The sequence below is a fragment of the Papio anubis genome, chromosome 3 (assembly GCF_008728515.1).
Source record: "Papio anubis isolate 15944 chromosome 3, Panubis1.0, whole genome shotgun sequence".
In the NCBI taxonomy this organism is placed as follows: Eukaryota; Metazoa; Chordata; class Mammalia; order Primates; family Cercopithecidae; genus Papio; species Papio anubis.
In genome coordinates, this window is record NC_044978.1 from 57,516,267 (window position 1) to 57,525,925 (window position 9,659).

The window sequence follows — 9,659 nt, forward strand, 5'->3', positions numbered from 1 at the left end:
TTGTTCCCCTCCCTGTGTCAATGTGTTCTCCTTGTTCAACTCTCATTTATGAGTGAGAACATGTGGTGTTTGGTTTTCTGTTCCTGTGTTAGTTTGCTGAGGATGGTGGTTTCCATGTTCCTACAAAGGATATGATCTCATTCTTTATATGGCTGCATAGTATTCCATGGTGTATATGTACCACATTTTCTTTATCTACCACTGATGGGCATTTGGGTTGGGTCCATGTCTTTGCTATAATAAATAGTTCCACAATAGGCTGAGCACAATGGCTCACACCTGTAATCCCAGCACTTTGGGTGGCCGAGGCAGGCGGATCACAAGGTCAGGAGATCGAGACCATCCTGGCTAACATGGTGAACCCTGTCTCTACTAAAAATACAAAAAGAAAAATTAGCCGGGCGTGGTGACGAGCACCTGTAGTCCCAGCTACTGGGGAGGCTGAGGCAGGAGAATGGTGTGAACCCTGGAGGCGGAGCTTGCAGTGAGCAGAGATGGTGCCACTGCATTCCAGCCTGGGTGACAGAATGAGATCCGTCTCAAAAAAAAAAAAAAAAAAAAGAAATGAATAAATAGTGCTGCAATAAACATGTATGTGCATGTGTCTTTATAGTAGAATGATTTATATTCCTTTGGATATATACCCATTAATGAGACTACTGGGTTATGGTATTTCTGATTTTAGATCCTTGGGGAATCTCCACACTGTCTTCCCCAGTGGTCGAACTAATTTTCATTCCCACCAACAGTGATTCAAGGTATTTTTGATGGTTTGTTTGTTTTGCGTTTAATTGGTTTTTGTAAAGGGAGAAAAGTTTGGGCTTAAGGAATAGCATAATGCTTTAAACTTTTAGTTATTTCTTCTTTTTATTCTTCAAATAATGTCATTTTGTCATAGATCTCTGAAAATGATCTTGAAAACTTCCCATAAAAATCAACTGAACTTATGATGTTCAGAGCATAAGAAATAAATGTCACCTTACAAGATTCATCAAAATAAGCTTAGATGAAATTTTAATTGCCATACTCAAGCCACTTAAATAGTTAACTAAGATACTCTCACTTGTTTCTACAGTGATACATAGTGTTGAAAATTGCTTTGACTGTACACTCAAATTATTACAATTCAACTTTATTCAACATCATAAATTGAAAGGATATCAAGTGGATCTTTGTAGTTCCCAATTAGGATTGAAAATAACTTCTGACCAAATTAGTAGTGTAGAGACTTATGGAATGAAGTCAATTTAAAACAGAGAAATTTTTTTTGGAGTTAACAATAAGAGAGAGTTTGTTGCAATAAAATTCTTTGAAATTTTAGATAAGAAATTGGTATAAAAACTTAATAAAAATTCATCTACTTGATTTTTTGTGATGATGTCACAAATAATAGAAATATGGTCTCATTTTTCCTAAATATTTTGTTCTTACTCTTTGATAATACTGTAAAATGTACTTAAACTACATAGGAATCTTCTAGTAAAATAAAATGCAACATTTCACTCAGAAGTAAAACATTTTCAAAATAGTGTCCAAAAATTGCTTCAAGAGGATGACAACCTATGAACACACCATTCTAAATATTTCTACCCTAATTGACTTTATATTTATTTATTTATTTATTTTTGAGACAGAACTTTGCTCTGTTGCCCAGGCTGGAGTGCAGTGGTGTGATCTCGGCTCACTGCAACCCACGCCTCCTGGGTCCAAGTGATTCTCCTACCTCAACCAACCAGGTAGCTGGGATTAGAGGCAAATGCCTCAATGCCCAATTAATTATTATTATTATTATTATTTTAGTAGAGATGAGTTTCACCATGTTGGTCAGGCTGGTCTCGAACACCTGACTTCAAGTGATTTGCCCGCCTCAGATTCCCAAAGTGTTAGAATTACAGGCATAATTCACCATGCCTGGTCTCCCCTAATTAGCTTTTTTAATCCTCTCTGCATCATCACAAGATAGGTGTTACTATGATCACTATTTTACAGGTGAACATATGAGGCACAGAGAGGTTAAGGAGGAACAGGGTAATCTGCTACAACTCTTCAGCAGGGCATTCTGAGAAGGACTCTCTAACTTGTGAGAGGCAAGGGGACTATTTATAGCCTATGTATTCCCTTAAAGTAACAGACATATGTCAAGAATAAATATTACAGAATATTTCTAGCTACAATCTAGAAATAGGAAACAGGATCAGTACCATATTGGCAGATGATAGTAGGATTAAATTAAACAGGAATGACTAAGTAACTCAACCTTTATTCACTGCATTTAAAAGAAAAGTACGTCTTGGAGTTGAATTAAGTAACCTGGAATAGATTCTCTAAAAATCCCTAAGTGAAGCAGGATTACATATTAACATGTTATACTAGAAACAGAGTCTGAGAAAGGAATTTGGCACTGGAATCTACACTGGGAAAAATTAAATTACCCATAAATGTTTTTTAGTTTATCTTGAAAAAGGCATAGTTCCAAAAACTCCAGAAACACTGCTAGGCCCTCCAATAATATGTGTGATCTCTAAGACAAGAGTGGAAATAGAGGCCCGCATAACATATGTATAAATATTTTAACATTATAAACCAAACTACTCCAATAATCTGGCCTGTATTTCTACCTAGGTTCTCAATGGCCCACTTCCTGACCACCACCCTCTGGAGTCCAAAGGAGCTTTGCTTATTCCCAATGTTATTCCTGTAGATCAGCCAAAGAAGAGCAAAGAGTCGTCTATCTCACACAATCATGTTCAGGAAATGATCAGATCAAGATGTGGAGTGAGCAAGCCTTTCTCTTTGGTGCCACATTTCTGACCAGTATTTCAAGGTACTTCTAAACATACAAAGACTATTATAAGAGGGAGGAAGGAAGGAAGGTCAGTTATCTGAAGAACTCAGGCTAGCTAGAAGCCCAAATTTGGTGTGATGGGGGCCATCACGTCTCAACAGAAACAGCTTTATCTCTCTGTTAACCCAGACACGGCTTGTGATTTTTTTTTTTTTTTTTCTCCACTCAGCCATAGACTCAGCTACATATCCTCTAGCCTAGAGTAGTCAAATCGGCTCATCTCTCTCTTATACCAAACTTTCAAAAACAAAACAAAACAAACAAACAAAAAAACACTTTTGTTATTGGAATAAATGAGAAGAATGTATTTGTGTTTAAATATTTGTGATACATGAACCATCAAAAGCCTCGCTGCTAATGAAGGCAATTATTTAGGTTTACTTAATCTGTTAACTTATCAGTTAATAACTGCTATTTATTCTGCTAGAAATTCCCAATGGTACAATTGTTTGTGGCTGTAGTTCCTTCCATGCTTTGTACATCTTACTTGTGTTGGCAGAATCATGGCTCTCCATGAATGATATGATTTGGCTTTGTCCCCACCCAAATCTCACCTTGAATTGTATTAATTCCCACATGTCAAGAATGGGGTCAGGTAGAGATAATTTAATCATGGGGATGGTTTATCCCATGCTGTTCTTGTGGTAGTGAATAAGTTTCATGAGATCTGGTGGGTTTATAAATGGGAGTTCCCCTGCACAAGCTGTCTTGCCTGCCACCACATGGAATGTGACATTGCTTCTCATTCACTTTCCACCATGATTTTGAGGCCTCCCCAAACATGTGAAATTGTAAGTCAATTAAACTTCTTTCTTTTATAAATTACCCAGTTTCAACTGTGTCTTTATTAGTGTGAGAACAAACTAATGCAACGGGTATCCACAGTCTAGTCCCCAGAATTTGTGAATATGTTAGTTGCATGGCAAAGGAAATTTGAAATTGTAGACTGAATTAAGGTTGTTGATCAGTTGATATTAAGATAAGAAAGTTATTCTGGATTATCCTGATGGGACCAAAATAATCAGAAGGATATTTACAAGTGGAAGAAGGAAGCAGAAGAAGTTAGAGTGATGAGATGGGAGCTCATAAACTGCCACTGCTGGCCTTTTAAAACAATTTAAATATTGTTTTATGACACATAATAATTGTACATATTTATGAGATACAGTGTGATGTTTCAACACGTGTATGTATTGCTTAAATATTGAATCAGGATATTCAACATAATCTTCACTTCATACATCTTTGATATCTTTATGGTGAGAGCACTCAAAATCCTCTCTTCTAGCTATTTTGAAATATACAATACAATATTGCTAACCATAGTTACCCTGACTCCATTCCTTATTTTAAGATTGGGGGAGGGGATTCTGAGTAAAAGAATGCAAGCAGCCTCTGGGCTGTGTAAAACCAAAGGAAACAAACTCTTCCCATGCACCCCCCAGAAAAAACAACCCTGGCAATATGTTGTTTTTTACCATGGTGTGATCAAGTCAGATTTCTGACTTACAGAACTGTAACATAATAAATCTGTATTGTTTAAGCTACTATGTTTGAAGTAATTTTACTAAAACTTGAAAAGAATTTACATTTTGCTTTTAAAGTTCTTTATTTTTGAAACTTTAGACAGAGATCAACAAATCCTCAACAAAAGATAGCTCAATTTTTACCTTTGAAAAAGGAATTATGTTACATATCTGTAAGAATGAATAACTACAGCACAGAAAAATACTCATAAATAATATATTATTTGAAATCAGGAGTCTAATAAGAGAAAATGCAAATGAGCCCTTTTCTATGAGATTTAAACTATATGAAAAAAAATATGTGTGATAAGAGGTATGTGTTCTGAGTTAATATATATATAATTATAAAATCTGAAAAAATTGCAACAGGAACAATAAATAAGGAAATTGAAATCACAAAACAATGAATTTGAAGATCATTCAGAGAAATGCTTATATCATCTTAAGATCAATTTATTCTAAAAGTGCACCAGTGATAGTATTATAAGAAAAAATAAACTCATTATCATTTTTTACTGTATTTGTTTTTTAAGACAGAGATTGGTACTAATTCAGTAATGGAAAACTAATTACAAAATTTGTTCTGTGGTAAGTTTGGAAAACAAGGCATGGCACGGAAACAGCATATAATAAAATAATTTGGCATAAAGGCCATTTGAAAGAGATTAAGTATAGTGATGAAACACGTCATCATTTCCCGGACAAGTAGGGAAGATAAGCAATGAGAAGGCTATGGAGGACAGAGAAGAGAGTAGAGTACATAGAGTGACAGTCTTCAAGAGGTCAAAAACCTGTATGAGTTCAGGTCTTGAACAAGTGATATTGGATGAAATGGGAGGTAGAGAGGACCAGAGAGTAGAATATTTTATTTTTTTTAATATTGAGAAATATTTGCTGTCTAAAATAGAGAAGAAATGTTATTAACATGCATGGTGGTCAAGAAACTGACAGGTAAGATTTGAAAGAGTTACCAGTTTGTGGTAAGCACAATAGAAAATAATGACAGAGTTTATAATGGAGAGAATGTCTTTGAAAGCCAAAAGCAAAAGTTGTCATAAAGGAGAAAGAGACCAAAAAAAGGTCTGAAAAAGCAGTTGAATGGAAAACTTGGTGTAGACCAACATTATGAACCATAAACTGGCAAAGTTTATTGGTGATGCTTATTGGTTTATTTATTTGTTGGTTTTCAGAAGGAAAGAACTATAATAGACTGATAACTACAAATTAACTGAAATTGTATGTACCCAGCCTCCTCATTATTAGGCAGGTGAAGATGGGGTGAGCAAAAAAGTAGCAACACATTGAAAGGCCTATTGAAGGGGTTATATTTTCCAGACACATCAGGAGTTCAATTTTTTATTAAAAATGAAAAAGAATTTGCTAATCAGAACATAAGTCTTCAAGATCTATCAGGATGTTAGATAAGGGATAGATGATTGATTCTGTTGGAAAAACAGAGTCATATAATGATGAAAGTCTGATAATACTTCTGAGACTTGAAAGTGACAGAAATAAACAGGAACATGAGGCATAGAGTTTTAGTTATGATAGTCTCTTTGAGGAGGAGGAATAATGGCACAATTGTCATTTTTTGAATATTTTCCCTAGTATTTTTAGTGATTTCACAAATTGTTCTAATGGCTTAAAGGATGACCACTCTGGAATATCACTTAAAGCAATGTTCTTGTGAGGATTAGGTTTAATAAAAAGTCCTGTAATGGTTGGACATATGGAAAGCTAACCAGTAGTATATAAAACAAAAATTGTTATAGTTGAAAGTTATTATTATAGGTATTTTCCTCATCTTTTTGCAATACTTATAATTTTTTTTCTTAATGAAATATGATATTTCAGTTTTTAAAGTCAAATTGTATTACATTTAAAAAATTAATACAGAACTATTCTGTTGAAGACAATGAATACATCTTATGCTTAACACGTTAATATGCGTTTCACATTATTTATAGATTTTGTCTACTGCATTGAAATTTGCTAGAATGCTGCATATGTACAGCTTAATGTAATCACTTCCTAAATATAATCTTTGGAGCCAATCGAGTTACAACAAAATTAATCTAATTTTATGTCTTTTATTTGTTTCTACTTCTAGGTTAAATATGGTTTGAGAAAAGTGTTTTAGAAAACTTTGAAAAATCACTAGCTTATTAGAAAGCATGTTCTATTAAAAGATATGAGTCTTATCTCCAGATTACTTTAAATATTAGTTTTATTCCAAATTATGTTCTAGTTTTCCTATCTTTAAAATATGTTCATGAAACATTTCACTTCTCTTATGAAATTAAATGTACTTTTAAGTTTGAAATGTATTAGGGAACTCTAATATATGCTTTTTTAAAAAATAACACTCTGAATTACTTTCTAAAATGAAAGCAACCCTAAAATAAAAATATATTACCAATATTCAGTTTTACCTCTGGCTTCAACTTATTTTTCTCTCAAGATATTATTCTCTTCTCCAGCCACCCAAGGTGCCAAAAGGAAAGAAGGCCAAAGGGAAGAAGGTGGCGCTGACCCTTGCTGTCTGGAAAAAGCAGGAGACCATGAAAGTGGTGAATCTTCTGTTTGAAAAATTTGGCACTGGACAGGACATTCTGGCATTGGACAGAACATCCAGCCCAAAAGGGACCTCACTTGCTTTGTCAAATGGCCCCATTATACTAGGTTGCAGCAGCAGAGAGCCATCCTCTGTAAGCTGCTGAAAGTGCCTTCTGTAGTTAACCAGCTCACCAGGGCCTTGGACCACCAAGCAGCTATTCGATGGGGTAAGCTGACTGGCAAGTACAGACCAGAGAAAAAGCAAGAGAAGCAGCAGAGACTGTTGGCCTGGACTGAGAAGAAAGCAAAAGCGACATCCCCACTAAGAGATCACCTTTCCTTCTAACGGGAGTTAACACTGTCACCACCTTAGTGGAGAAAAAGAAGGCTCAGCTGGTGGTGACTGCGCAGGACATAGATCCCATTGAATTGGTTGTCTTCTTGTCTGCCCTGTGTTGTAAACTGGGGGTTCCTTACTGCATTATCTAATGGAAGGCAAGCTTGAGACATCTAGGATTAACAAACAAACAAACAAACATTCTTTAAAATATTCTTTTAAAACTTCTAATCATTAGTTTTTTATCTCTTCAGTACATTAAAATGTCTGGTGGTAGGAAAATAATGGACTCATATATGACTGTCTATGTAATTTGTAGGGCCCAGTGCAAAATGAAATGGAAGTTGTGCCTCGTTCAAAGTGTTAAGCACTTCAAGATGTCAACAGCAGGGCATTAGACCAAGTATGAGGTCGTTATGTGCATGGGTCCTTGTGTGACCACACAGGTCACAGGAACATGAAGCTAGACCTGAATGTATATCCAGATACGTAAATCTTACATATTTCTAACACTCAATAAAAGACAAACTACATTTTGTGTGTGAACACAAAAATTGGAATTAAATTGGCAATAGCATTGGGATTTGTGCTCAGAGTCACAGTTTATATCTGAACACAATTTCTATATGATTTTTTAAAATAAAACAGTAAGAATTTTAAAGAAGGTTTCTGAAATTTAAAAATTATAACATAATTAACTTTGATATTTTAATTTCATGTAATTTAAAACATTTAATAGATATATAATGTTCCACTATTAATTTAACTAGAAGTATAAAAATAAAATATATATAATAAAATATTCTGCTTATTTTTAAATTATCTATGCTATATTGAATAAAAGAAAATTTAGGAATATAAATAAATGAGTATTTTTGAACATGTAAAAATTATTTTCTTGCTATTTTTAGGAGACTGTTTTAGCAGCACAGAAGCTTACCTCTGATCTACCTCTGCTCGGACAAACCAGTGATATGATTTGCAAATAGGTTGTAACTTCCCCCAAAACACATCACAGTAAAGATATGTAGTGACTTTCGGAGAATTTGACCTAACTAAGAATTTGTAAAAGAGAAAAACATTGTCCTTGTGGCTAAACTATACGGCTGTTTCTTTTTAAGTCACATGTATATTTACCTGACCGATTTGTTTTACTCTCTATTTCAAGTTATCAGGTGAAATTATTTTGAAATACATTAATGAGTTGTCTGTTCTGAATAAATGTGCATGTTACAAATGCAAACACGTGTATGTATTATACAACTATGCAGCTTCAAGAACTGACTTATTTCTATCAGCTTTTTATTCACTTTTAAAAATTAGGCTACTGAAGTATATTAGAATTTAATTACACCAATTAGTACTGCCACATCAGACATATGATGTGCCTTCAATTAAGAAGTACCTAATGGGTATTAGTACAATTTAGCTTCATAATTAAAGTTCTAAGAACAGAACAAATTAAACATTATGATTACAAAACATTAAAAATCTACTGGTGAAATTAAAGCTGAATATTTTAGCTTCTCCTTTTGAGCTGATTTTAAAAAAGAAAATCAGAATTACATAAAATGCAATGTTATTATTGAAGCATTCTGAATTTAAAAACAGAAATTAAGCTCACATGCCCATAAATATGTGCATATATAATGATTAAATATTAAATAAAATATCCAATCTAACACTTATGTCATCTAATAAGCATTAAAGGTTATCATTTTGGAGTTTCACTTGGTTGGGTTGTTTTTTTTTGTTGTTTTTTTCATAGAAACATTTGATATATGTGGTCATCACTCACAACTCTTGCTTCAGTGAGCATGGATGACAGGAAGCCCCAGCTACTGTTTTTCTGGTCCTATGACTGTCTTTGCCCTCAGGCCGTATTTTCTCAGTCTGTACCTGGGCAATGTCTGAGCATACTGGGAGTTCTGATGAAAGTCATTTTTAAGATTTGTGATAATCTTCCAACAGAAGACTTTGGACTGGAGACTCCTACTGTCCTGGCCAAAATTTCCTAAACTGTGCTTCAGGCTGTGACTCTTTCACTCTCATCCTTCTTCCTTGTCCCTCTCCTTTGACAGAGGCCAAGCTTGCATCACTGAAGACTCCCTGCACTTAGATCTGCTTTCTCTTCTTAATCTTTAAATAACATTCCTCTCATAATCTTTTGAGCAACTTATAATTGCATAGTGTCAGCTGCTTGGAAAACCTGACTTGACAAACTATCCTATTTGAAATACAGACATATATGCATTTAACAATTTTTGACATTATTAGCACATTGAGTATTAAATAGTATCTGAAGAGAGATATATTTTAAAATGAAAACACCTTCCTATTGGAATTTTCTTCAAAACAAATAGATTATTTTTAAAAAGATGACAACTATAGCAAC

The 9,659-nt window shown here is 34.2% G+C and overlaps 1 long non-coding RNA gene across 1 annotated transcript; it reads left to right on the plus strand.

Moving 5' to 3' along the window:
• Window positions 1–1,815: 1,815 nt before the first annotated feature.
• LOC116274144 lies at window positions 1,816–8,998 on the plus strand. Its single transcript, XR_004182682.1, has 2 exons — window positions 1,816–2,824; window positions 6,852–8,998. It is a non-coding gene; the product is annotated as an uncharacterized LOC116274144 (long non-coding RNA).
• Window positions 8,999–9,659: the final 661 nt, after the last annotated feature.